Raw genomic sequence first — 27,275 nt, 5'->3', positions numbered from 1 at the left:
GTGATAGGAAATAATGACTGATGGTGAATGGCTGTTATCCAGAGTGAAGAGAGGTATATGGTGGTGTTCCCGGGTTCAGTACTCGGACGACTATTGTTTTTGATGAAAGTTGATGACGTAGACTTAGGGCATCATTTTGAAATTTGTAAATGACACCAAACCTAGATGTATAGTAAACAGTGAAGACAATAGCAATAGACTGCATGAGGTTGGTGAGGTGGAGGGTGAGGGCAAGGGGTTGCATGTGGATACAGAAGGGGTGAGAGCAGAAGTGTCAGACATGTGACCAACACAATCAAGGTCCCTGAGGAAAGAAATTTTTGGTTGAGGAAAACTTGAGAAATATCTGAAGCACTTAGACCAGCTCCAACAGAGATGGAACTACTGGGAGGATGGAATAGAGCCCGAACAGGAAACAAGGTATGAAGAAGTATAATCAAGTTAATTGCGGGTGTTGGCTGTGGAAGTCAGTGTGTTTATGGTAGATACAGTTGATAGCCAATCAACAGAAATGGACATAACAGTATCATTACGATTCCAGTCCAGACCCCAATAGTGGCTAGGAAATTGGACTGAAACCCAAATATTTTAGTTTATTTTAGGAATGTGCAGAAAGAATGATTCACTCCAGGAGTGATTGCATGAAAAAAATAGGGCTTTGGTATTTCTCCTTGAAAGACCAGTGGCACGTGTACACCTTAGGCCTACTACATACATAGATACATAGAAGATAGGAGCAGGAGGAGGCCTTTTGGCCCTTCAAGCCCACTCCGCCATTCATCACGATCATGGTTGATCATCCAACTTAATAGCCTAACCCTGCTTTCTCCCCATAGCCTTTGATCCCATTCTCCCCAAGTGCTATATCCAGCTGCCTCTTGAATATATTCAAAGTTTTAGCATCAACTACTTCCTGTGGTAATGAATTCCACAGGCTCACCACTCTTGATGTGAAGAAGTGTCTCCTTATCTCTGTCCGAAATGGTTTACCTGAATCCTCAGACTGTGACCTCTGGTTCTGTACACACCCATCATTGGTAACATCTTCCCTTCATCTACCCTGTCTAGTCCTGTTAGAATTTTATAAGTCTCTATGAGATCCCCCCATATTCTTCTGAACTCAAGCGAGAACAATCCCAAACTAATAAATCTCTCCTCATATGACAGTCCCGCCATCCCTGGAATTAGTCTGGTAAACCTTCGCTGCACTCCCTTGAGAGCAAGAACGTCCTTCCTCAGAGAAGGAGACCAAAACTGCACACAATACTCCAATGTGGCCTCACCAAGGCACTGTACAATTGCAGCAACACATCCCTGCTTCTATACTCGAAACCTCTCGCAATGAAGGCCAACATACCATTAGCCTTCTTTACCGTCTGCTCACCTTTAGCGAATGGTGCACAAGGACATCCAGGTCCCGCTGCACACTCCCCTCTCCCAATTTACAACCATTCAGGTAGTAATCTGCCTTCCTGTTTTTGCTTCCAAAGTGAATAACCTCACACTTATCCAAATTATACTGCATCTGCCATTGATTCGTCCACTCGCAAATCACCTTGGGCCATTTCTGGTATTCCCCTTGCTCTGCATACTCACCCCCGGCCTGGAGCCCCGAGACCACAGACCCCAGAACCCTGCCGGGAACATTAGGGAGACCGTGCTCAGATGCCCTCCCTGATCCACACACTCACCCTTTGGTCGGGAGGATATCCCCAGTGCTGAAGCCCAGCTCTTGAGAGTTTGATTGTTGGCTGCTGCCTCCATGGTGGTGACGCCTCGAGAGATCAGGCAAAGTGGTCAGGCTTCAAAGTGTGATTGAAATGCGATGCAATAATTATCGCCTGAGACATGGCACATTTATTCACGCGGATGCACTTGAGAATATTTTGTTTATTAAACGGTCAACAATACCTTTATACAGAAAGATGAAAATTCATAAAGCACACTAACCATTAACCAACAAGGAAAAGGCACTGTACCATGCATACACAAGCACCTTTTTGCTGCAGAATATCAGTACAAGCACAAAACACAACAGTTCATTTATACAAAGAAAACCAAATAAACACAGTCAACAGTACAATAAAATCACCAGCAATCTGCAAAAGCATTTCTTCAACACCTTCATCAAGTGGCTCATTCGGATCAAGCCGCCTCTCTCTCTCCCTCCCACTGCTCCCAGCAGTAGACTCTCAACACTGGAAAATCACACCGGAAAGTCACACCAACGAAGATCACACCTGAAGAGAGAAAAGTACCCCATCCCCTTCTCTGCACAGGCAGTAGGTCATCATACATCCTTCCTTTCCTTGCTCCAGGCCACAGAAGCAAAAGAGGCGGCAGCAAATAAACACATGGCCTCCAGACATTGAAAATGAAACAGTCAACAGTACAATAAAGTCACTAGCAATCTGCAAAAGTATTTCTTCAACACCTTCATCAAGTTGCTCTACCGCAGGGCGCTGATTGCGAGAGTAGAGGATACCGAGTACTCGGCGATAGCCATTTCGGATCACGCCCCGCATTGGGTACATCTAGAGCTGGGGGAGGAGAAGGACCAGCAGCCGTTGTGGCGCTTGGAGGTGGGGCTGTTGGCGGACGAGGAGGTGAGGGAGCGGGTCCAAAGAAGCATAGAGAGATACCTGGAGGCCAACGATAATGGGGAGGTCTGAGTGGGGATGGTCTGGGAGGCGCTGAAGGCGGTGGTTAGGGGAGAGCTGATCTCCACTAGGGCCCACAAGGAGAGGAGAGAGCAGAGGAAGAGGGAGAGGCTGGTGGGAGAGATGGTGAGGGTAGACAGGAGGTATGCGGAGGTGCCGGAGGAGGGACTGTTGAGGGAGAGGCGTAGCCTCCAGGCCGAATTCGACCTGTTGACCACGAGGAAGGCGGAGGCGCAGTGGAGGAAGGCCCAGGGGGCGATTTATGAATATGGGGAAAAGGCAAGTCGGATGCTGGCACATCAGCTTCGGAAGCGGGACGCAGTTAGGGAGATTGGGGGAGTTAAGGATAGGGGAGGGAGTGTGGTGCGGAGTGGGGTTGGCATCAATGGGGTCTTCAGGGACTTTTATGAGGAACTGTATTGGTCCGAGCCCCCACTGGAGGAGGGAGAGATGGGCCGCTTTCTGGACTAACTGAAGTTCCGAAGGTGGAGGAGGGACTGGTGGCGGGATTTGGGGCCCTGATTGGGTTGGAGGAGCTGGCCAAAGGGACAGGGAGCATGCAGGCGGGGAAGGCACCGGCGCCGGATGGTTTCCCGGTCGAATTTTACAAAAAATATGTGGACCTGTTGGGCCCGTTGCTGGTTAGGACCTTCAATGAGGCAAGTGAGGAGGGGACTTTGCCCCCGACGATGTCCCGGGCACTGATCTCCTTGATCCTGAAGCGGGACAAGGATCCCCTGCAGTGTGGGTCTTACAGGCCGATTTCATTGTTAAATGTAGATGCTAAGGTGCTGGCGAAGGTCTTAGCCACGAGAATTGAGGATTGTGTGCAGCAGGTCATCCACGAAGACCAAACAGGGTTCGTGAAGGGGAGGCAGATGAACGCGAATGTGCGGAGGCTCCTGAACGTTATTGTGATGCCGGCGAGGGAGGGGGAGGCGGAGATAGTGGCGGCGATGGACACTGAGAAGGCCTTCAATAGGGTAGAGTGGGGGTACTTGTGGGAGGTGCTGAAGAGGTTTGGGTTTGGAGAGGGGTTCATCAGGTGGGTTAGGCTGTTGTACGAGGTCCCGATGGCAAGTGTGGCCACGAACAAGAGGAGGTCTGAGTACTTTCGGTTGCATCAAGGGACGTGGCAGGGGTGCCCCTTGTCCCCCCCAGCTCTTCGCGCTAGCGATTGAACCCCTGGCTATGGCACTGAGGGAGTCGAGGAACTGGAGGGGGCTAGTGCGGGGTGGGGAGGAGCATAGGGTGTCGCTCTATGTGGACGACTTGCTGCTATATGTGGCGGACCCGGTGGGGGGAATGCCGGAGGTAATGAGGATCCTCAAGGACATCGGGGATTTCTCAGGGTATAAGCACAACATGGGGAAGAGCGCGTTGTTTGTGGTTCATCCAGGGGACCAGGAGAGGGGGATTGGCGAGCTCCCACTAAAAAGGGCGGAGAGGAGCTTTAGGTATTTGGGGGTCCAGGTGGCCAGGAGCTGGGGGGCCCGTCATAGACTTAATTTCACGAGGCAGGTGGAGCAAATGGAGGAGGAGTTTAAGAGGTGGGACGCGTTGCCGCTGTCTCTGGTGGGTAGGGTGCAGTCAGTCAAGGTGACGGTGCTCCCAAGGATTTTGTTCCTGTTCCAGTGCCTCCCCATTCTTATCCCGAAGGCCTTCTTTAGGCGGGTCAACAGGAGCATAACGGGGTTTGTGTGGGCGCGAGGGACTCCGAGGGTGAGAAGGGTGTTCCTGGAGCGGAGTAGGGAATGGGGGGTCTGGCGCTGCCCAACCTCTGTGGGTACTACTGGGCCGCCAATGCGGCGATGGTGCACAAGTGGATGATGGAGGGGGAGGGGGCAGCATGGAAGAGGCTGGAGACGGTGTCTTGTGAGGGTACGGGTCTGGAGGCGCTGGCAACGGCGCCGCTGCCGCTCCCTCCAATGAGGTATACCACGGGCCCGGTGGCGGCGGCTGCCCTCCAAATTTGGGGGCAATGGAAGCGGCACAGGGGAGAAGTGGGGGCCTCAGTGTGGACCCCGATACAGGGGAACCACCGGTTTGTCCCAGGGAGAATAGATGGAAGGTTTTCGGGATGGCACGGGGCAGGGATAAGAAGGTTGGGGGACCTGTTTGTGGATGGGAAGTTTGCGTGCCTGGGTGAGCTGGAGGAGAGGTATGGGCTCCCCCCGGGAAATGCCTATAGGTATCTACAGGTAAGGGTGTTTGCCAGGCGGCAAGTGATGGAATTCCCGCTGCTGCTGCCACGCATGGTACAGGACAGGGTGCTCTCGGGGGCGTGGGTTGGAGAGGGGAAGATCTCGGCAACATACCAGGTGATGCAGGAGGAGGAGGAGGCCACGGTGGAGGTGCTGAAAGGTGAGTGGGAGGAGGAGTTGGGGGAGGAGATCGAGGAGGGGACGTGGGCAGATGCCCTAGGGAGGGTGAACTCTTCCTCTTTGTGCGTGAGGCTCAGCCTCATACCGTTTAAGGTGCTGCACAGGGCACACATGACCGGGACAAGGATGAGCCGGTTTTTTGGGGGTGTGGGCAGGTGTGTTCGGTGCTCAGGGAGCCCAGCAAACCACACCCATATGTTCTGGGCATGCCCAGCGCTGGAGGAATTTTGGAAGGGTGTAGCGAGGACGGTGTCGAGGGTGGTAGGATCCAGGGTCAAACAGGGCTGGGGGCTCGCAATATTTGGGGTTGCAGAGGAGCCGGGGGTGCAGGAGGTGAAAGAGGCCGGTATTCTGGCCTTTGCGTCCTTGGTAGCCCGGCGAAGGATTCTTCTTCAGTGGAAGGATGCGAGGCCCCCAAGCGTAGAATCCTGGATCAACGATGTGGCGGGGTTTATTAAATTGGAGAGAGTGAAATTTGCCTTAAGGGGATCGGTGCAAGGGTTCTTCAGGCGGTGGCAACCATTCTTGGACTTTCTGGCAGAACGGTAGACAATGGTCAGCAGCAGCAACCCGGGGGGGGGGGGGGGGGGGTTCTATTTTATTTTTGTTTGTCTATACTGATGGGTCTGAGGGGGTGTATATATTTGCTATGTTTGCTATGTGTTTCGGCGGGTGTTAATATATTATTTATGTATAGGGGGAGGGGGGCACTGGGTTGTTTTGCTTTGTTTTGTATTTAATTCTATTGGGTTCCTTTTACATTTTGTTGTTGATATTTTGTGAAAACTTTAATAAAAAAAGTTTTTTTTTAAAAAGTTGCTCTACCGGATCAATCTGCCTCTCTCTTCCCTTCCTGTAGCTCCGAGCAGTAGACACTTCAGCAGTGGAAAGTCACGCTCACACAGAGCATGCCAGAAGAAAGAGAACTCCTTCCCCTTCTCTGCGCAGATCATACAGCCTCCCTTTCCTTGCTCCAGGCCACAGAAGCAGAATAGGCGGCAGCAAACAAACACACGGCCTCCAGGCATTAAACATGAAACAGTCAATGATGCAATGAACTCACCAGCAATCTGCAAAAGTGTTTCTTCAACACCTTTGTCAAGCTGCTCATTCGAATCAATTGCCTCACTCTCTCCCTCCTGCAGCCTCTGGCAGTAGAATCCTCAGCAAGGGGAAAATCATACCGATGCAGAGCACACCAGAAGAGAGAAAGATCTCCCCTTCCTCTTCTCCAGCGCTGGAGCAGGTCATCTTAAATCTACCCTTTCCTTACTCCAGACCACAAAAGCACAGGGGCAGCAGTGAACAATCACACCACCTCCAGGCAGCTGCAGCTGCATTTGGAAAAATCTGTTTCCCAGTCCCCCTCCTGCAGCCCCCTGCAGTAGGCTTTCAACAGTGCAAAGTCATACTGGAAAGATACACCGATGCAGAGTACACCAGAAGGGAAATAAAGCACCCGTTCTCCTTCTCCAACACGGGCAGGTCATCTTACATCCTCCCTTTCCTGACATCAGGCCACAGAAATAAAAGACACGGCAACAACCAAACACATGGCCTTAAGGCTTTTTCAGCTACCAGCAGGAGCAATCAGCAAACATACTTGAGAATACCAAACGCAGAACAAAAGGAAACCAAGGAACAGCAGCAATCTGCATGGACACTGAACATAAAAAGTCACCAGTAGTCCATTAAAGTGTCCCAGTGCAACCTCCGGGCTGTGCAGTCAAGCCAGGCTGCTGCCTCTCCACTCCTGCAGTATCGGTGTCTGATCTTCCATCACCACCCTGTCCAAAGACCATAACACAGGGACACAGGGGCATTAACAGGTAACCCACAGGTCCAGACTAGAATACACAGTCAACATACAAAACAGACATTTAAAAACACCCACAGACTGCTTGATCAAGTTCTCAGCCTGGTAGCAGGCCCGTCAAAATCCTCCCCTCGCTGCACTCCAGGTAAGAGACTGAAAAGGGAACCACCTTCTTTCTACCTTCCCTTCATCTAGAAATCAGCAAGTGAGTCCAAGGGGAAAAGGCAGCAGGAAGCAGCAAACAAACTCTCAGCTGCAGCCTCCAGGCAGTTGCAGGTAAGGAGCAGCAAGCAGCAAACACAACCTGCAGCTGTGAAGTGCTCTCACAACAAGACCAAATCTTTATTAGCAATAGCCTTCAGCCGTGAAGCTAGAGGCTAATCACAGTCAAAGGGAGTTAAAAAGACCTTCAGCATATAACCAAGAACAGGGCTGTGTCCTGGAAGTGTTTGGTAGGACAGACAGGCAGTCGCTGTAGTTGCCCCTGTTATGGGTATCTACAATATTTAGAGATGGCTTGAGGATCTATCAGATGAAATGCTCCTCAACCTCCCCAGCTTGGAACGCTTCAGCCTCCAACCACACACCACAACCCTGAGGGGTTCTCCCCCCCCCCCCCCTCCCCCGAGCACTGAGGTAGCAGCTCCAGTGTCCTTGAGCTGCATGCCCAAAAATGGAAATGGATACTCACCTCCGAGATTCCCTCTGCAGCCATTGCGTCAGCTTCACATTTTTAAAAAGGAGTACTAAACGACATCCGTGGGGTTTCTCACTGTGGGGCCAATTAATTCCCAGGAGGCTGTTACACTCAACTTCAATCTCACTAATGAGATGGATTTTGGTGCCAACTTGGGTCAATGATATGCTCGCCATATTTGGGCATGATCCGGAACGTGCCATCGGCTTGGTTAGATAGCAAACTGATTCGCCCTTGGCAAGATCGCGGTTTTGGCGCGAATCTCGATGTTGGCCTTTCCTGCTATTTAACCACCGTGCCCAGATCCATGGCGGGTGCAACGTGGTAGTTAAATCGGGTCCCTGGTTTTGTTTTAATTTTAGGTAAACGCACACACATCAGAGCAAGTTTACAACGCACCTACGTGTATGAATCAATTTTGTTTGCACACTTCGTTCTTTCAGCAGCCAGATCAGTATTTCTTTTTTTTTTATGTTCGCAGACGTTTCGTTAAATCCTCAGGTAACACAACTATTCATGTTATCTTATCATGTCAGATTACCTTTAAGAAATGGGTGTTTTTATAGAGTAACTGTAGTGGGTGTACCTTTAAGAAATAGGTGATTATTATTGCAGTGATGTCAGAGTGTGGGCGGAGCTGGGCTGTCTGTCAGCTTTTAGTTTCACTTTGAAAAAAGCATGGGTGTGCCTGTGTTTTTTTGGTTTTGTTTCAGTGTTGGTGCAGCAGTCAGCCACAGAATGTGTAATGTTGTTCTCTCTGCCATGTAAAGACTATCTCTTGATCATTTGGTGAATTCAGAGTTATAACTGTTCTCAGTCGTGAATTTAAACCTGATGTGCTTCTGTTAAAAGGTGTTTCTTTTGTCTTCTGGATGTTATCTGGGAATGTATTAAGGATTACTTAGTGTTGTATTCTTTGGGGGTTGTATTTGAATTAATGGTTGCTCAGATGTTCACTGTATGTTTTAAAAAGGTTAACTTGAGTTCATAGAATAAACATTGTTTTGCTTTAAAAAATACTTTTCCATTTCTGCTGTACCACACCTGTACAGTGGGTTGAGTGCTCCCCATACCACAAAAGTTGTGGGTCAGGTGAACTCCATGATACACTTTGGGGTTCTCTAAACCCTCATAACAAGTTGGGGGCTCAAGGGGGATAAAAGTCTATCTATTGGATTGGCTTAGTGAACTTAAAGACAGTGAGGGGTGAGTATTTTGTGGTTGCTTTTCAGGTGTGGTATTCCAGTTTACGTGGGGAGTGTGTTGTAGACAATAGCTCTTTCAGAGCTCAGAGGTTTTTGTGGGTGGAGACGGTCACACGCAGTACCCTACGGACAGAGACTAAAAGCAGATGGTTAGATTTGGCAAAAACATTGCAGTTAACATTACCTGACAAAATGCAAAAAGGTGAGGTAATTTTGGTGGTGGCTAAGCATTTAAAGTTGCCTGAGATACAGTTTGACTCATTGGAAATGGCAAAAATTCAGTTACAACTTAAACAAATGGAACATGAGAAAGAATTAAAGCAGCTTGAATACGAAAGAGAGAGACAGGAAAAAGAAAGAGAGAGAGAAGAAAGGAGAAAAGAAAGAATAACCCTAGCAGAACAAAAGGAAAGAGAAAGGGAGATACAGATCAAGGAAAAAGATAAAATGAGAGAGTTTGAACTTCAGAAAATGGGTATGAAACATGACAGTCAATTAAAATTGGCAGACGTAAAGAGAAACGTACAGTTGGATGATAGTGATGAGGATAGTGAGAAAGAGCATCATAGTCAAAGGCTTGGTGGGGATCTATTTAAATATGTCCAAGCATTGCCAAGGTTTGATGAGAAGGAGGTAGAAGCCTTTTTCATTTCATTTGAGAAGGTAGCTAAACAAATGAAATGGGCCACAGGACATGTGGGTATTACTGATTCAAACAAAGCTGGTAGGTAGGGCTAGTGAGGTGTTTGCATCACTACCGGAGGAGGTATCTTGGACGTATGAAGAGGTGAAAAATCCATCTTAGGTGCATATGAACTAGTGCCTGAAGCCTACAGACAAAGGTTTAGAAATTTAAGGAAAGAATTTGGTCAAACATACATGTCGTTTGAAAGGCTCAAACAGAGTAATTTTGATAGGTGGATAAGGGCTTTGAAAATAGACCAACCGTATGAAGCTCTCAGAGAAATTATGCTTTTGGAGGAGTTTAAAAATTCAATTCCTGATGTAGTGAGAACAAATGTGGAAGAGCAGAGGGTTAAAACTGCAAGGTTAGCAGCAGAAATGGCAGATGATTATAAATTAGTTCATAAATCAAAGCTTGGTTTCCGACACCAGTTTCAGCCTGTGAGGGAGAGAAACTGGGGACATGAGAAATACTCAAGTGGTAAAGGTAAAGGGGACAGCACGGTAGCACAGTGGTTAGTATTGCTGCCTCAAGGCGCTGAGAACCCGGGTTTGAATCCCCGCCCTGGGTCACTCTCTGTGTGGAGTTTGTAAGTTCTCCCCGTGTCTGCGTGGGTTTCGCCCCCACAACCCAAAAGATACACAAGGTAGGCGGATTGGCCACGCTAAATTGACCCTTAATTGGAAAAAATAATTGGGTACTCTAAATTTATTTTTAAAATTTAAAAAAAGTGGTAAAGGTAAAGGTGATCTGATGGGAGATAATAAGAGGAGTGTACCTCAGACTAAAAAAGAAATCCAGGAGGGTGGAAGAGACATGAAAAGTTTCAAATGTTTTCAATAAACTAGGCCATGTAAAGTCACAGTGTTGGAGGTTGAAGAAAAGCACTGGAAACAACAGGATAAGACAGTTTGTTAAAGTGGCAAAGGAAAGCCCAAGTGAAGGGAAGGAGGTGCAAAAGATTGTACAGCCTGATCAAGAGGTGATTGATAAGAAGGTGCCAGATCTCTTTAAAGAATTTACTTGTGTGGGTAAAGTTTACTCATGTGTATCAGGAGGAGCAGGTAAAGAAGTCACAATTTTAAGAGATACGGGTGCTAGTCAATCTTTAATGGTAAGAGATGAGGAGTTATGTAGTTTGGGAAGAATATTGCAAGAACAGATGGTAAATGTGGAATTCAGGGTGAGAGGAGTTGTGTTCCATTATATAAGGTAAGGTTGGAAAGTCCGGTGAAGAGTGGTGAAGTGGTAGTAGGAGTAATAGAGAAACTATCTTGTCCAGGAATACAGTTTATCTTGGGTAATGATATAGTGGGATCGCAGGTGGGAGTGATGCCAACTGTGGTTGATAAGCCAGTGGAAAATCAGACAACTGAAGTGTTGAAGGACGAATATCCTGGGATTTATCCAAATTGTGTGGTAACAAGGTCGCAAAGTCACAGGTTAAGACAAGAGGAGAAATCAAAGAGTGAAGATGAAGTTGAAGTGCAATTATCAGAAACGATTTTTGATCAGATGGTTGAAAAAGAACAAGAACAGGTCGAGGGTGAGGCGGATATTTTTAGTTCAGGAAAATTGGCGGAGTTACAACAAAAAGATATAGAAATAAAACAAATGTATCAGAAAGCATATACGGAAGAGGAATGTGAGTGTATCCCAGATGTTATTACCATAACAATGATGTCTTGATGAGAAAATGGAGATCTTTACATATGCAGGTGGATGAAAAGTGGGCAGAAGTTCATCAAGTAGTATTGCCGGGAGGGTATAGAAAGGAGGTGTTGCGAGTTGCACATGAGGTACCAGTGGGAGGTCATTTGGGAATAAGAAAAACTCAAGCTAAAACCCAAAAACATTTTTATCGGCCTGGACTACATAAAGATGTAGTTAAATTTTGTCAATCATGTCAAGTGATAGGGAAACCTCAAGCAGTGATAAAACCACTGCCCTTAATACCCATTCCAGCAATTGAGGAACCTTTTACAAGGGTCCTAATTAATTGCATAGGACCGCTTCCTAAAACAAAAAGTGGGAATCCATATCTTTTGACTATAATGGATGTGTCTACTAGGTTTCCAGAGGCCATTCCAGTACGTAGTATTACAGCTAAAAAGATTGTGGAGGAGTTACTTAAATTCTTTACTAGATATGGACTACCCACAGAAATACAATCAGATCAAGGATCAAATTTTACCTCAAGGTTATTCAAAGAAGTTATGGATAGCTTAGGAATAAAACAATTTAAATCAACTGCGTACCATCCAGAATCGCAGGGAGTGTTAGAAAGGTGGCATCAGACATTAAAGACAATGTTGAGGGCTTATTGTCACGGTTATCCAGAGGATTGGGTAAAGGAATTGCATTCCTACTGTTTGCAATTAGGGGTGCACCTAATGAGTCAACCAAATTCAGTCCTTTTGAACTAATTTTTCGTCATGAGGTAAGAGGACCACTTAAATTGATTAAGGAAAAATTGGTGAGTGAGAATTCGGAAATTACATTATTGGATTACATGTCAAATTTTAGGGAACGATTAAATCGAGCAGATGAATTGGCTAAACAACATTTAAAAGTTGCACAAAATGTGATGAAAGGTTGGCAGACAAGTGATCCAAAGTTCGTAGTTTTGCCAGTGGAGAGTTTTAGTGTTGTTACCAGTGGTAGATGAGCCTTTAAAAGCAAGGTTTTGTGGACCTTATCAGATTGAAAGGAAATTAAGTGAGGTGAATTATGTGGTAAAAACACCAGATAGAAGGAAGACTCGCCGAGTGTGTCATGTGAATATGCTTAAAGGGTCCTTTGAAAGGGAAGGAGAGAAAAATGAAGAGGTTTTAATGATTCTAACTCAAAGTGACGAATCACATTGAGTTTCACATACCTCAAATTAAATTGGAAAATGAGGATGTTCTTAAAAATTGGGATAAATTGGTGAGTTACCTTCCAGAGGAAAAATGGACTGACCTGAAAGAGTTATTGATATCACGTGGGCAAGTTTGCAAAGATAAATTGGGAAGTACTAAAATGGCTATACATGATGTAGATGTGGGAAATGCTGTTCCAATCAAACAACATCCAGATAGACTTAACCCTTTAAAATTGGCACAGGTTAACAAAGAGATTGAGAGTATGCTTAAAAATGGCATAATCAAAGTGGGTTGCAGCCAAAGGAGCTCACCCATAGTGATGGTACCTAAACCAGATGGTACCCAACGATTGTGTGTGGACTATAGAAAGGTTAATGCAGTTACAAGAACAGACGCTTATCTTGTCCCACGTTTAGCGGATTGCATTGAGAAAGTGAGACAATCAGCTTTTATTTCCAAACTGGATTTACTTAAAGGTTACTGGCAGGTACCTTTATCCGAAAGGGCGAAGGAGATTTCAGCCTTTGTGACTCCAGATGGTACATACCAATTCAAAGTTATGCCATTTGGCATGAAAAACGCCCCAGCCACATTTCAACGGTTAACTAACAAAGTTGTTTCAGGGTTACCCAATTGTGCGGTGTACATTGACGATCTGGCAATTTTCCGCCAGACATGGAAACAACATTTAAAACATCTGATGGAGTTATTCGATCAACTTCAGGAGGCGGGTTTGGTGGTAAACCTAGCCATAAGTGAATTTGGAAAATCCCAAGTCATTTTCCTTGGCCAACCAATCGGACAGGGTCACATGGGATGTGAAAACAAAAGTTATTGAGGAGTTTCCAATACCCTCAAGACGAAGGGAAATAAAGCTATTTCTTGGCATGAGTGGATTTGATCTAACATTTGTGAAAAATGTTGTAGCGTGGGTGCTCCACTGATGGACTTGCTGAAGAAATGTCGAAGATTTCAGTGGACAGTGGAGTTTCAACAGGCATTTGACTGCCTGAAAGCTGTGATAACCAATGCTCCTGTGTTGGAGAATTAAAAGGGACTGTGTGATCAGATTGAACTAAAGTATCTGACTTTAAAAGACATGTCGAGGCATAGAGAAATGGATGGATCATGCAGTGACCTTCTTGTTCAAAGAGACTGTCAATCAACAGGGATTCCAGTTGGAGGAAGAAGAACAAAAAAAATGGACTATATTATTATACCTGTTTGCGTGTCTTGTTTTTTGAAATGAAAAAGTATATTTACTGTGTGCATTTCTTCAAGGATAGTGAAATGGTGAAAAATGAAACCATCTTGAAGTTGATGGGTTTTTTTTTCTTGGGGGGAGGTGTCATGTGAGAGTTCCTTTAAGAAATGGGTGTTTTTTATAGATTAACTGTAGAGGGTATACCTTTTAGAAATGGGTGTTTATTACTGCAGTGATGTCAGAGTGAGGATGGAGCTGGGCTGTCTGTCAGCTTTTAGTTTCGCTTTGAGATAAGCGTGGGTGCGTCTGTATTTTCTTGGGTTTTTTTCAGTTTTGGAGCTGCAGTCAGCCACAGAATGTGTAATATTGTTCTCTCTGCCATATAAAGACTATCTCTTGATCATTTGGTGAATTCAGAGTTATAACTGTTCTCAGTAATGAATTTAAACCTGATGAGCTTCTATTAAAAGTTTTTTTTAAAATCTTATGGATGTTAAAAGGAAAGTAAGGATTACTTAGTGTTGTATTCTTTGGGGGTTGTATTTGAATTAATGGTTGCTATGATGTTCACTGTATGTTTTAAAAAGGTTAACTTGAGTTCATAGAATAAACATTGTTTTGCTTTAAAAAATACTTTCGATTTCTGCTGTACCACACCTGTAGAGTGGGCCGTGTGCTCCCCATACCACAATCTATTAAAAGTTATGGGTCAGGTGAACTCCATGATACACTTTGGGGTTCTTTAAACCCTGGCCCATAACAACATTTAAAAAAATACTCAGCATTTAGCTTTCCTCTCTCCTCTCATATTCTAATCTCTGTGCACATGGATTGTTGGCCAAAGATTCAGGAGTGCGTCATTGATAAGCCATCCATAAAATCACAGTGGGGAGACACAGTTTCCATCCCTCAGAATTTAAAATAAACAGATGTCTTTTCAGTTCCCATGAAAACTTTTAGTTTCTAACAATGCAGAATTTTGTAGAAAACCATGTTACTCTCACGATGAAATAACTAATCAGAAACAGTTTCTCGAGCTTTAATTTGCAACGGTCAGACATGTGGAAGCTCCACAACGATAATAAGAACAACAGCAGCTGGTTGTAACTCCCAGTTCCACAGTTCAAAGACAGGATGGATTCCATTCAATTTTGTGATGCAGAACTAGCTGAACCCTCGAAGAAGCACTTGACTCACTACAAGTAAAATGTAAATAATATAAAACAAAAAATAAACAGAAGTGCAGGCCAGGATCTGATTCTCGTGTGTTTATTTATTTGGCATGAAAATGTTATTTTATTTAATCTATTTACTATGTTTCCAATGTAAGTCAAGGATCAAAGTGTTATGCATGCAGCTGCCTGATACTATTTAAAGTTTCAGTTTCACAGTCCTGAAATTACTATGACCATTGGTACATTCATCTGAAATTCCTCTCTCCACTTTTTTCACAAATGCCCTCATTAAAAAGTGGTGAAGACTCTACTTCGTAGAGGAGAATCGGATCGTGCAGTGGAAATCATGGATGGGATTCTCCTTTCCTGGATCTAAGTGTTGACGCCAGGGCAGGATTCGTGGACTTCCACAACAGCAAAACTGGCGCTGCACCTGGACTGACTCAGTGACTGTTAAGTGGCTAGCACCGGCACTGCGTGGAACAGAATCGATTCCAATGAGAAACGGTGTCGGATTGGCCGGATTTGCGATTGACACTCAGGAGGCTGACAAGCTGCAGCCGCAAAAACACACATCATCCCAGCCAACAAGATGGCAGCAAGGAGAGCGGCCCCGGGATTCACAGACGCCGAGCTTGAGACCCTCCTGGACGCCGTGGAGGAGAGACGGGCAACCCTCTACCTGGCCCGGGAAGGAGGCTTCCAGTCGTCGCTGTTCGTCATGCTTGGCATAGGTCGCAGAGGCAGTAAGCGCCACCAGAAATACTGCCCGGACCAGACAGCTGGCCATAAGAAATTGCATGACTTCCTCAGGGCGGCCAGGGTGAGTAGACAGCATTGTGCCCCTGTTGAGTTGCAGTTCCCCCAGACACATGTGTCAACCAGCCCCCCCTTCTCCCCAACAAAACCCTCATCTCCCACCACCCTCACACCACCCCCACTACCCTCCAGCCTGCGCTCTTGTCTTGTGTCTTGCAGGACCTGCTGGTGATGGGGCAGGTCCTTCTGGTGTCCCCCGGCCCCAGCCACAGCCAGAACCTCGAGTGTGCCGAGAAGTGGTGATGACACCGACACCATATGACACCGATTTCCCGTCACAGCTGTCTCCAACACTCTCCACTACCCCAGAGACATTCACCTCAGCTGGGCACTTTAGTGAAGAGGCTCCTGGGACACACTATGGCGCTCACCACACAAATGGTCCGGTGCATCAGGTGGAGGTAGGAACACCCGAGGGGGAGCATCGTCGGAGGCCAGGCCATCCCCAGGGACCAGCTGCCGTCCAGACGGGTTTCGGGCTTCTGGAACGGACAGTCCCATCGATTGTGGAGAAGCAGTCGCAGAGCCAGGGACTATATGAGGGGTTGTCAGTGAGAATCCAGCACCTGCAGATGCAGGTTGAGGAGTCCAATCATGTGCAGCAGCAGGAGGTAGTGCCGACCATGCGTGCCATCCAGGCCAACCCGAGCGGGTGGGGTCTGTGGTGGAGGCCTTGGGGGCAAGGTTTTTGGCTCTGGATCAGCATGTCCAAGGCCTGGGGCATTCTGTGCAGGCAGTGGCTGAGGCCCAGGACAGGGATGCCCTCTCACAGGAAGCCATATGAAGAGTGATCTGGACATTTTGCAGCGGGGCTCCTGAGCATGGCCCAGTCACAGCGGGTTATGGCTGAGAGTGTTGTGGCTTTGCCCAGGCACTGGTCAACATGTCACAGATGGAGAGCGAGGTGGCCCAGCCCCAGAGGGAGATGACGCAGACACTGACTGATGTGGCACAGACCCAGAAGGTGGTGGCACAGTTGCAGTGTGATGTGGCGCAGTATGTGGTCCAGTCCCTGTGCTCCAAGGCCACGGGCATGCAGACCCTGGCTGAGACGGCAACCAGCCTCCAGGATAGGCAGCGCTAGGTGGTAGGGAGCCTCAGGGGTTAACTCTGCTCGCACCCCCCCCCCCTGTCCTCGGGCACCCTGAGGGAGGAGGAGGTGATGGGGCCCATGCCGGTGACTCCCACAGGGGAGATGCCAGAACACCGCAGCACCTTGGATACCCCACTCCTGTCCCTGAGTGGCGGGCAGAACAGGGTGGCACCAAGCCACCTGGGACACCTGAGCAGCAGCTAGGTCCATCCAGGCCCAGTCGCCCCAGAAGACGGCCGCCAAAGGGGACACAGGTCGTCGAGTGGGAATCACAGCAAGCCGCCTTCACTCCTGATGTACCATCCAGGGATCCACCTAAATGTTGGGTTAGGGCCCGTAAGGCCAGAAAGTTACATTGGCATGGGTGCAGGGCACAGTTTAGTTATGGAGCTAGGCATGGACTCTCTATATATTTTTTCACATCAAACACCTGTTCATAATTTAACAACCTGCCTCGATGCTCTGTCAGAAGGGTGTGAGGGGTGGGCTGGACTGGGCTGGCCGCAGAGGGGGCGCGGCAGGGAGGGGGAAGTTTGCTGGACATTGGGACCTCAGTTCAGCCAGCGCTCACTGCTCCGGTGACCCTGCTCCGCCCCCACTGTCCTCACCTCTGCCACCCCAGGGATTCGATGATGGAATGGCCAGGTCGCATGCAGGGATCACCCAGATGGACGGTGGAAAGTGCTATCCTGAGTAGAAGTTATACGTTGTCGAATGATGCGGAGAACCAGATCTCATCGCAGAGTGGATTTTCATCATCCTCCATCCCATGGACCAGATCTGCTGATACTGCCAACCCAGGCCCACACCCCTGTAGTGCGGCAGGTATGTATCATGGAGGGGGTTGCAGGTGGGCTGATGGGGTTGCTGGGGGGGTGGGGTGGGGTGGAGGTGGGATGTGGTGTCCATGGCCCTTGCCAGTCCCCCGCCTAGTTGATGACCCTGGAAGCGATCAGAGCATCCCGTGCGGGTTGGCCCTGGCACACATTTAGTGCGGCCTCCCATGCCCATCTGGGCCCCATGTCCTGTCCATCCTCGCCCTCCCTGCATCCTCCTCATCGGTTGAGAACTGGTATTCATCCTCCTCCGGCACGTCGGCGCTCTGCTGCGCGATGCTGTGGAGGACACAACAGGCTGCCACGATGCGGGCGACCCTCCCAGCGTCATACCGGAGGCCCCCTCCAGAGTGGTCCAGGCACCTGAACCGCATCCTCAGGAGGCCAAAGCACCGCTCGATCACGCTCTTGGCCGCTGCATTGGCGTTGTTGTAGCTGGTCTCCGCATCGTTTTGTGGCCTCCAGATAGGTGTCATCAGCCACGACCGCAGTGTATAACCCCTGTCGCCTCTACATGCCGGGGATCGAGTGTGCCAGGATGTAGGTGTCGTGCACATTGCCTGGGTATCGGGCACAGATGTGCATGATGCGCATCTGCTGGTCGCAGATCAGCTGCACATTCATCAAGTGGAATCCCTTTTGGTTTGCGAAGAGCGGCCTGACATCTGCAGGTGCTCATAAGGCGACATGCATCCCGTCGATCATCCCCTGGACCAGCAGAATCCCATCGATGGCGCCGAATCCTGCTCTCCGGGCATCCTGGTGGGCTCGGTCCACATTGAAATGGACGTATTGTGCCGACTGGCATATAAGGCCATCTTGGCGGCGCAGATGCATCTGTGCACCAAGGTATGTGAGAACCCGGACAGGTCCCCACTCGGCGCTTGGAAGGACCCTGTGGCGTAAAAGTTCAGGGCAACCGACACCTTGACGGTCACAGGGAACGGGTGCCCTCCCCCATTCCCCGGCGATGCCAAGTGCGCCATTATCTGGCAGATATGTCGCACTACCCCCTGCTCAGCCGGAGTCTTCAATGGCATGCCCGGTCCGGCAGGTCCTCGAATAACAGGCATTGCCGTTACTTGCGAGGCCTCATGCGGCGCCTCCTTTGCACCTCCTCCTGAGCCTGTTGGGTGGCCAACTCTCTATCCTCAGTGACTGCCTCCTGTTCTGCTGCTGCACGCTTCGCTGTTGCATGCTCCGCTGCTGCAGCTTCCTCCTCCTCGAGCAGCTCCAGATCGTAACGCCGCATGGCATCCCCCAGGGCTATGGCGACTAGGAGGAAGGCCACCATTGCTGGTTGAATTCCAATATCCATTGTCTGCAGGGACTGAAAGGCCGATATGTTAACATGGTGCGTACCCGCCCCTCCGTGCCCAACCAGGTCCAACGGGGTACATGGCAGCCCCGGTTGGCATTGCGGACCACGCCCCCCTCCCTTACTCCTCTCTACTCCTCAGGCCTGCCAGGGGCCGGAACAATGGGGGCCTCTGGCTCTGGTGCTCGTCCCTGCTACCAACATCGCCTGGCCCATGCCAGCAGTATGCTCTGCTGTCCCCGTCCGGCACCCCCCTGTAGGGGCTACTGTGGGCTTTGCCCTGGGTGGATCGCGTGATGCCCCGCCCGGTGGGTGATGGCCAGTTGGGAGGGGGGGCTGGTTTGGCGGAGGGTGGGGTGCGGGGGTGGTGTGGTGGGAGCAGCCATACAGCCGGTATCACTCTGCGGAACCAGGGTGGGTGGTCAGTGAGGTGCGCAACAAGATGGCACTTGCAGTCCATGCCTGGGCACCACCCCAGTTCTGCGGGGGGTGGGGGGATCACCCCGGCCACATGGTCTGTCCCCCTGTCACCAACCATGCCCCGGCCCTTGCAGCACCCCCCCGCCTCCCCCCCCCAAGCCAGCCCTGCCAGTGTCAGGACCGTCAGCCCACGGTCACGCCTCTCCGTGCCTTACCTCCTTCATCAGCTACGGCGCCAGTTTCACAATTTAAAAAAATATATATATATTTATGAAAGTTTTTTAACTAAATTTTTCTCCCTTACAAACAATAACCCCCCTCGTAACAAAAAAAAACGAGAAATCGTGCAGAGCAAGATATATACATGGCAAAATGATATATTTACACAGCTTTGTACACTGGCCCTCACCCGTACGTGCCAGTTTCTCCAACCCTTCATGTTATCTCTTGCTCATCCACCCTCCCAGGCAGTCCCCCCTTCCCCCCCCCCCTCCCAGGATGTCCCCTCCACCCCCCCCCCCCCACCCCCGAAGGTTGCTGCTGCTGCTGACCGACCTTCCTCTAATGCTCCGCGAGATAGTCTCGGAACAGTTGCCACCGCCTGTAGAACCCCTGCGCAGACCCTCTCAAGGCGAACTTAATCCTCTCCAACTTTATGAACCCAGCCATATCATTTATCCAGGCCTCCAGGCTGGGGGGCTTTGCCTCCTTCCACATTAGCACGATCCTTCGCCGGGCTACTGGGGACGCAAAGGCCAGAATGCCGGCCTCTTTCGCCTCCTGCACTCCCGGTTCGTAGTTTCACAATTGTTAACAGCACGTGTGAAGCTTGGCATCGGGAATTCGCCCCAATGGAGGCAGAGAATCATGGAGGCCCCGGAGAATACTGGGTCGAGCCCGCTAATGATATGCCAATGGCATTACCTGTGCATGCGTTCTGGAACGCATTGACGCCGCTGTCAAGGCAACGGAGAATTATGATTTGGTGTGAAACCGGCACCTGCCGCAATTTTGGCATCGGAAGCGTATTCTCCATCCAATCGCATTTCCCGATTCCGGCGTCGGCCGACAGAGAATCCTGCCCTATGTTTGAGAAATACTGCTAGTCAAGTTTGAACAGCAAAATTGAATTATGTGCTTCACTTTTTTTTAATCATCAATCAATATTTTCATGTTCAGGAGAAATTTCAAGGAGCTTCAATTTATTATACTATTAGACACATGGTTGATAAGGAGATTCAGTATCCTTAATAGCCACATGAGGTTTTGGACAAAAATAGCCCTTAATTCCTTACTAAACATTGGTTCCCAGCACTCCAGTTGATTGCCATATATAGGGGAATTGGGAGCATAGTAAGACAGGGGTATAGGCGATTGGAGTCAATGCTCAGTGCCAAAACAGCATATTTCTATTCTACAGCCTGATTGAATTCAGTGACCCCATGGTGAATTAAGTGTTTTTAACTAAAACAAACATATTTGAACTCAAGGCCATTGTGCAGTGTTATCTCAGCGTATTACCTTAAAACCATTAAGTTCATATATGTATCTCATAGTGCAACTTACTTTGCACTTTGACTAGCAAAGATATTGTTTTACTCCCTCAGTAATATTCTAACTGCTTTCGTTTCCAATCATAGCAGCTTTGCATAATAGTACATTGTTCATTCGCCTCACATGGTTGCTTGACAGTTGATTTCGGACTTGCTCACAAATAAAAACCTGTTTGAACTAGATCATTCAAAAGCAATCATGCTCTTATTGTCCCACCCAAAATAGGGTATTTACCATGGGATCTCTTGTCACAAATAGAGAATAAAGGACTACAGATAAACTCAGACGAAATTTTAAAAAGGATGTGGAAAAGCAATGCAAAAAGATGTGGGCTTTCCAAAATAAAAAATAAATCTGTTGTGTTACATATTGATTCAGGTGTTCTGACAGACGAACAAAAGAGCTATCGTAAAAATGCTTTAAAAAAACCCGTACAACTGCAAATAGCAACCCTGAAGAGAGCAGTGTCACATGCATGAGAACAGCAGAAAACTGTGCATACTGTAAATCTGAAATAAAAACAGAACACTGGAAATACTCATCAGGCCTGGCAGCATCCAATGAAATGACCTGTTTCCCTCTCCACAGAATCTGCCAGACATGCTGGCATCTGAAAGAAAAGGCATAGCCTTGATAATTACATTTAGCTTATATTTCTAGAGCATGGGCAACTGAAAGAGGGACTTTATAAAACATAAGCTTCAAAGAGAATACAAAGCTGAGCAGGCCCAACGTTGAATGGCCATGGATTTACATTCAGCACGTGGCTGCCCAGGAACCCGGAAACGCCCGAATCACGTGTTCCATTGTCATTGTGATGTCAGCGGCGCCTGCGCAGAAGCGGCCATTGTTGCCATTCTCTGGCGTTGTGTGTTACACAGGGTGGCTCCAGCTACAGGAACTGGTCTGGGTTCAGGTCAGGTGAATGGAAAGTCCATGCTTCTCTTTTTCTTGATAATGCTAACTAGCCGTGCGAGAAATGATGGTGATGGAGTATGTCCCGTGGTAACTCATCAAACTGCAATGGTTCACACTCTCTCTCACACACACACATTCACAGGGTCCCCGTGTCTCTTGGGATATGGGGCGTTGGTTAGTAAATCATTATTTATTGCCCACACCCTAAGTTACCTTGAGAAGGTGCTGGTAGGCTTTCTTGTTGAACTGTTTGCTCGGTGCAGCCAAGAGTTTAACCGCATTGATATGAGTACTCACATACAGGCCAGACCAGGTAAGGCTTAGAGCAGGTTTCCTTCTCAAACGGCCCTGAAGTGAATGAGCTAGGCGTTTACAGAAACCTGGCAATTTCGTAGTTGCTTTTGCTGATTTTTTTTAAATTGCAACATTTAAAAAAAAAAAGTGAATGCAAATTCCTTTTCCTAGTGTATGTTATAGTCGGATGACCGTTTTGGATATACGGAAATTATTTCGAATGTACTTAAGGTCGAATGCGTCATTTTATTATAATTATTTATGCATGCGTTTTTACCAGATTCTGGTTAATAAATTTGTGGTTTTCTTGTTTATTTTTGTATATTGGGGTGGGGAGAGAGATGGGAACAAAATTGCTTCATGTTTTGGTCTTGTAACCGAAGTACAAGTTTATATTTCCAGAGGCTATGAACTCAGTTTTGTTCTCTTATGTTTACAAATGCGCCATCTAGTTGCAGAGATTGAGTCCTACTTAATGAATCCCAAGATCTGATAGTATCTATATCTTCAGAAATAAACCATGCTGATCTGGACCTAAAAAGTGGTTGGGGGGGGGGGGGGGGGGGAGGGAGAGAGAAGCAGGGATTCCTGGTCTCAATTAATTCAGATTATTGAAATTCTGTGTAACTGTCAACTGTTTACTCCTTTGCTCTCCCACAGAGGAGCGATGTCTCTGCTTATGCAAATCTGTTTGTGATACGAATTTGCTGAATTTTTTTCTGAATTAGCACAATCACTAGTACATCCAATATCAAACCATAATGTCTCCGCATGCATGAGTGCACGCACCCAACTGTTTTTACCCTCTCACATATTTTGCCCCAGTGATGTTTCAGTTGGCAATTGAGGCCTCAGTTTAATGGATTATCCAAAAGCCAGCAACTGCACCAGTAGCCCTTTCTCACTCCTGGACCACAGTGTCAGCTGAGTGTCTGAAATGGAATTTGAAGCACAACCCTCTGAACAACAGTTGACATTTGCAAGACAAATAAACTGGCCAACTTGTGTTGTGGCATCTTGTTAGATGACATCATCTGCCCGGCTAGCTCAGTCGGTAAAGCATGAGGCTCTTAATTTCAGGGCCGTGGGTTCGAGCCCCATTTTGGGTGAAGTTCTACTCTTGGGGTAGCACAGTGCAAGGAACGTACAAGGAACATACTGCATACTGCTGCTTCAGTGCAAGGAACCCACTTTCAATTCTGGCCTTGGGTGACTGTGCAGTTTGTACATTCTCCCTGTGTCTGCATGGGTTTTCTCCGGATGCTCGGTTCCCTCACACAGTCCAAAGATATGCAGGTTAGGTGGATTGGCCATGATTAAATTGCCCTAGTGTCCAAAGGTTAAGTGGGGTTACAGGGATAGGGCAGGGGAGTGGGTCAGTGCAGACTTGATGGGCAGAATGGCCTCCTTTACTGTGGGGATTCCATGATTCTATTTGATTATTCCCGATACTGGGAGAGCTCTCATTTTTGAATTGTACTGTGGGATCATCTTGCAACTCAAACCATTCGACATTGCATCCTAAAGACAGTAGCTCCAACGATGCAGTATTCCCTCAGTATATACGAAGTACAAGCTTAATTTGCTGCCTGCTCGAATTGTGGATTGGGGTTTCAACTCTCAATAATCTGACTTGCGGCAAGAGTGCCATCACTGAGTCAACCTGACCATTCAGTAATACTTTACTGAAGACCAGCAGTTGTAATTTTGAACCACATGCAGAGATCAAATCAAGTTTGTTGGAATTGCCTTTTTCATTAATGAGGTTACACCAGGTGATTGATGAGTTGTCTTGTCTCATTATAAGGGACTCTAGGTTTAATATTTCTTTATTGCGTTATGTAGCTGTATCTGTGTTGTAGCTACTTTTTTAATTTGATTCCTCGGACCGCTCGCTGGGAAAGATTCTCCCAGCCATCTGTAGCTCATTATTGAGATCAGTGTTGCTGGATGTTGTGCAAACGAGGACTTAAAGTGGTCGCACCAAACATATACTGCATTATCAAATACATTGCACTTTAGGTCGTGCTTTGGTTCTTGAGGAATAGCCTGTTTCACAACATGAGACATTGCCCAAATTGCAATAACCATAGAATGCTTAGTGATGGACTGACTGCAGCAGAGTTATTCTTCCTGTTTTTAAAAAACATTATCTCACAAGATTCTGGTGTCGCTGGGCTGGGCCAGCTTTTGTTGCCCATTCCAAATTGCCCTTGAGAAGGTGGTGATGAGCTGCCTTCATGAACTGCTACGGTTCATGTGGTATAGGTACACGTGTTATTTGGGGGAATTTTGACCCAGTGAGTGAAGGAACAGCGGTCTAGTTCCCAGTCAGGGTGTGGCTTGGAGGGGAACTTGCCGATGGTGATGCTCCCATGCATCTGCCAACCTTGTCCTTCTAGATTAGCGGCACCCAAAATGTTGATTGTTAACTACTTTCCTTCGACTGGTGCATTCTGCGCACTCAGAGCACACGCAATGCACGCTTTCTGCCCATTGTACATGTGAGGTGCATGCTTTCTCCATGGAAAAGGTAAGAGTAACCTTCATATGAAGATTGTTACGATCCCAGTTAATGTTGTAACTGGACGGGGAAACCCAGAATGGAACCCTGGCTCAGAAGACCGTAATTTGTAAATTTGTTCATCAAACGTGGAGGAAGTGTATCACAAGACTGCTAACATGGAAAAATTTGATTTATAATACAATACTCCTTTACTCTCCCCTTGGGTGAACAATTGCGTACAGGTTTAAGATTAATACAGGTGACAGATTTGAAGCTAAGGTCTCATTAACACACTTTTTTAAAACCACACATTGGCTGTGGTCAAACACCCATTCTATTCTGAACCCAAGTTATTGTCTGTGGATTTCCCCCCCAGATGATTGTCATATGAGAGTTTCCAAACTCGAATCCCCAAAGCATGCTTTTAAAAACTTCTCTCATAATCATGCTTTCCATTAGCGGTTTGCATGCCAAAATCCATTCCACATTTTCCAAAAGACTCTTGTGAACATAGCTTCCGCACCACTTTTAGCAGTGAATCCAGGCCAGGATTTTACACCAACTCCTTTCAGGATTTATTTCCCTCTACTGGTTTTACACAGTTGACGTCCAGCCACCAATTCCCACAGATATTTCAACTTGTTCCAGTCTGTAGTAACACCTCACAAACCTGAAAATCACTTGAGGTCAATCTGACGACTCAGCCATCCTCTGTCTGCCTTTACTGAACAGTCCTCTGTTCTTGTACCTTTAACCTCAGACCACCTGGAAACTTGTTTTCATTTAATTTCTCTAGTTTCCTTAACTAACTGCTGTTTAGATAACCATTGCTCCATTGTATAGGCTTTCTTATAGCAAAGCTGAGAGAAATGTTCCCAATTTAGCTTTCTAAAACCACTGCTTCTAGCAGAGCTGTAGGAGTGGTTCCTTCTCCGGCTATCTGCCAAACTGCTGTAGCGTCCAGCTAAATCTAAAATACAAAGGAATTTATTTTCCTTGCAAGGGCCTCTAGTTGCCAATCAGCTATATGTACTCATCACGCCGTAGCTCTCTATTACAATAGAATCTCAGTTGGAACTGAAATCAACCCCCACACACAAACACCTTTGCCCAGCTTGAATCTATCTATAGGTCCCTTCCAGGGTCAGCAATATTAAATTAAACCCACTTAAAACTATACTTTATTTCTAATGTTTAATATGACAAATATAAATCCCTTAAAACTACCTTTGTTTCTATTGTATCATGTTAGGAAAACAAAGTTATATACATAATATTGTGTTTTGGTGAAGGCAGCTGCAAACATCCTGCATAAGATGCTTGAAAGCAGAATGCAGTTAGCACATTTTTGGAATATTTCCACCTGTTAACTGGTTTGGCAGCAGGCTGAACATAAACCTTGCAACTTTAAACTGATGAAATGTAACTCCTACCTACCCATGTTGACTGCAAAAGTATTGAGCAAGACAAGTAGCCTTTACTGATTGTTGTAAGATTTTATCCTTGGGGTTCAACACAATTACTAGTGGATAAGGATCTACAGTACAAGCTGTACTCATTTATTAACGTTCATGTGAAAAATAAATGATATCCCGGACCCATAGTGCCAACTGAATATTAGGCAACAATGAACCCGTTGTTCCTTAGGGCACAGAAACATATGTCACCGGATTTGTAATCCAGAAGCCTGGATTAATGATCTGGAGGGCAAGGGTTTAATTCCCATCATGCAGCTGGAGAATTTAAATTCAATGAATTAAACCAGGTGAAAATTCTAGCACCGCAAAAGTAGCCGATTGTTGTAAAAATCCACCGGCTTTTAGGGGAGGAAATCTTTACGTAATTGAGTGCATGAGTGTTCTTGGTGCAATTTCCTTTTTATCCATAGTGGGGCAGTGTAAGGCCGATATGGTGCAACATGTTTGACTGTCCCGATGGGGGAGGGTAGGAAAACCATGCTGGTAAATCGTGTAAATTGGAAAAGTATATCTCCAGACACTGAAGTTTGGGCATCCTTGTTTTATATGATAGAGGTCGCTGGTTTGCACCCTTTGTGCAAAGCTAAGCTCTGTTCACTTGTATTTGACTGGCAGCAGAATTTCTAAGAGCCAAGTTGAACTTAAAGCTATTTAACTGCATTGGCTGCCTTAATTTGTTTTAAACTAAAAAATACTACAAGTTAGCTGTGAAGTTGAAATAGCATTAGACTACTACCTCCAGATTGTTTTCCCACCTGATATAAAATTCCAAATTAAACTGTTTCAGCTTTAACCTACACTGCAGCATTGTGGGAAGTTGTAGTATGACTACTGTGGTCGTCTGTGTAGAGGTATTACGGTACCTGGTAATGCTGGAACACCATTGGTAGATATTGTATGTTTCCTATTGGTCAAGCTATATGGTAGCTCCACCCTTCAAGGCGGGGTATAAGAGCCTGTGCTGCCTCAGCAGCCTTCTTTCTGTACCTGAGCTGCTGGGGGAAACATCTAGCTTATTAAAGCCTTCAGTTGGACTACAACCTCGCTTTCGTGGTCATTGATCGTGCATCAACTACATTATAAGCTGCTTGCAGTGATTAACCTGCTGAGTTAACCTACTCTAAATCCCAATTCTATTTGTACTGTGCCAGTAGAATGTCTCTACCTTCAGGATCACAGTATCAACAGCACTGGGGTGAAAACATTGAGTTTTAATGCTCATCACAAAATCAAACTGTACAACTAAGCAATATGTGAAATGGCTGCACCCACATGGCTTCCAGCATGATAACATGTAATGGCATCACCTTGTTCTCGTCCCTGTAATTCAGATTAGATCATAAGATATA

General features: G+C 47.0%; 1 protein-coding gene and 1 non-coding gene across 3 annotated transcripts in view; both read left to right on the top strand.

The window, feature by feature from the left end:
* The first annotated feature begins 21,570 nt into the window (after positions 1–21,570).
* The window catches only part of mov10l1 (Mov10 like RNA helicase 1), a 108,966-nt gene continuing 103,261 nt past the window's right edge, over positions 21,571–27,275 (top strand). The window contains exon 1 of one of the 2 annotated variants that reach the window (XM_072471440.1): positions 21,571–21,646. The gene's annotated coding sequence lies outside the window, so the exon portion shown is untranslated. Of the gene's footprint in view, positions 21,652–27,275 lie in introns of both variants that reach the window. The other variant, XM_072471441.1, reaches the window with a different exon arrangement.
* On the top strand, positions 22,979–23,051 carry trnak-cuu (transfer RNA lysine (anticodon CUU)). Its single transcript has one exon. It is a non-coding gene; the product is annotated as a tRNA-Lys (tRNA).

This window comes from Scyliorhinus torazame, chromosome 13 (genome assembly GCF_047496885.1).
Source record: "Scyliorhinus torazame isolate Kashiwa2021f chromosome 13, sScyTor2.1, whole genome shotgun sequence".
In the NCBI taxonomy this organism is placed as follows: domain Eukaryota; kingdom Metazoa; phylum Chordata; class Chondrichthyes; order Carcharhiniformes; family Scyliorhinidae; genus Scyliorhinus; species Scyliorhinus torazame.
The sequence above is the reverse complement of the archived record's forward strand: the minus strand, read 5'-3'. Positions and strand labels throughout refer to the sequence as shown.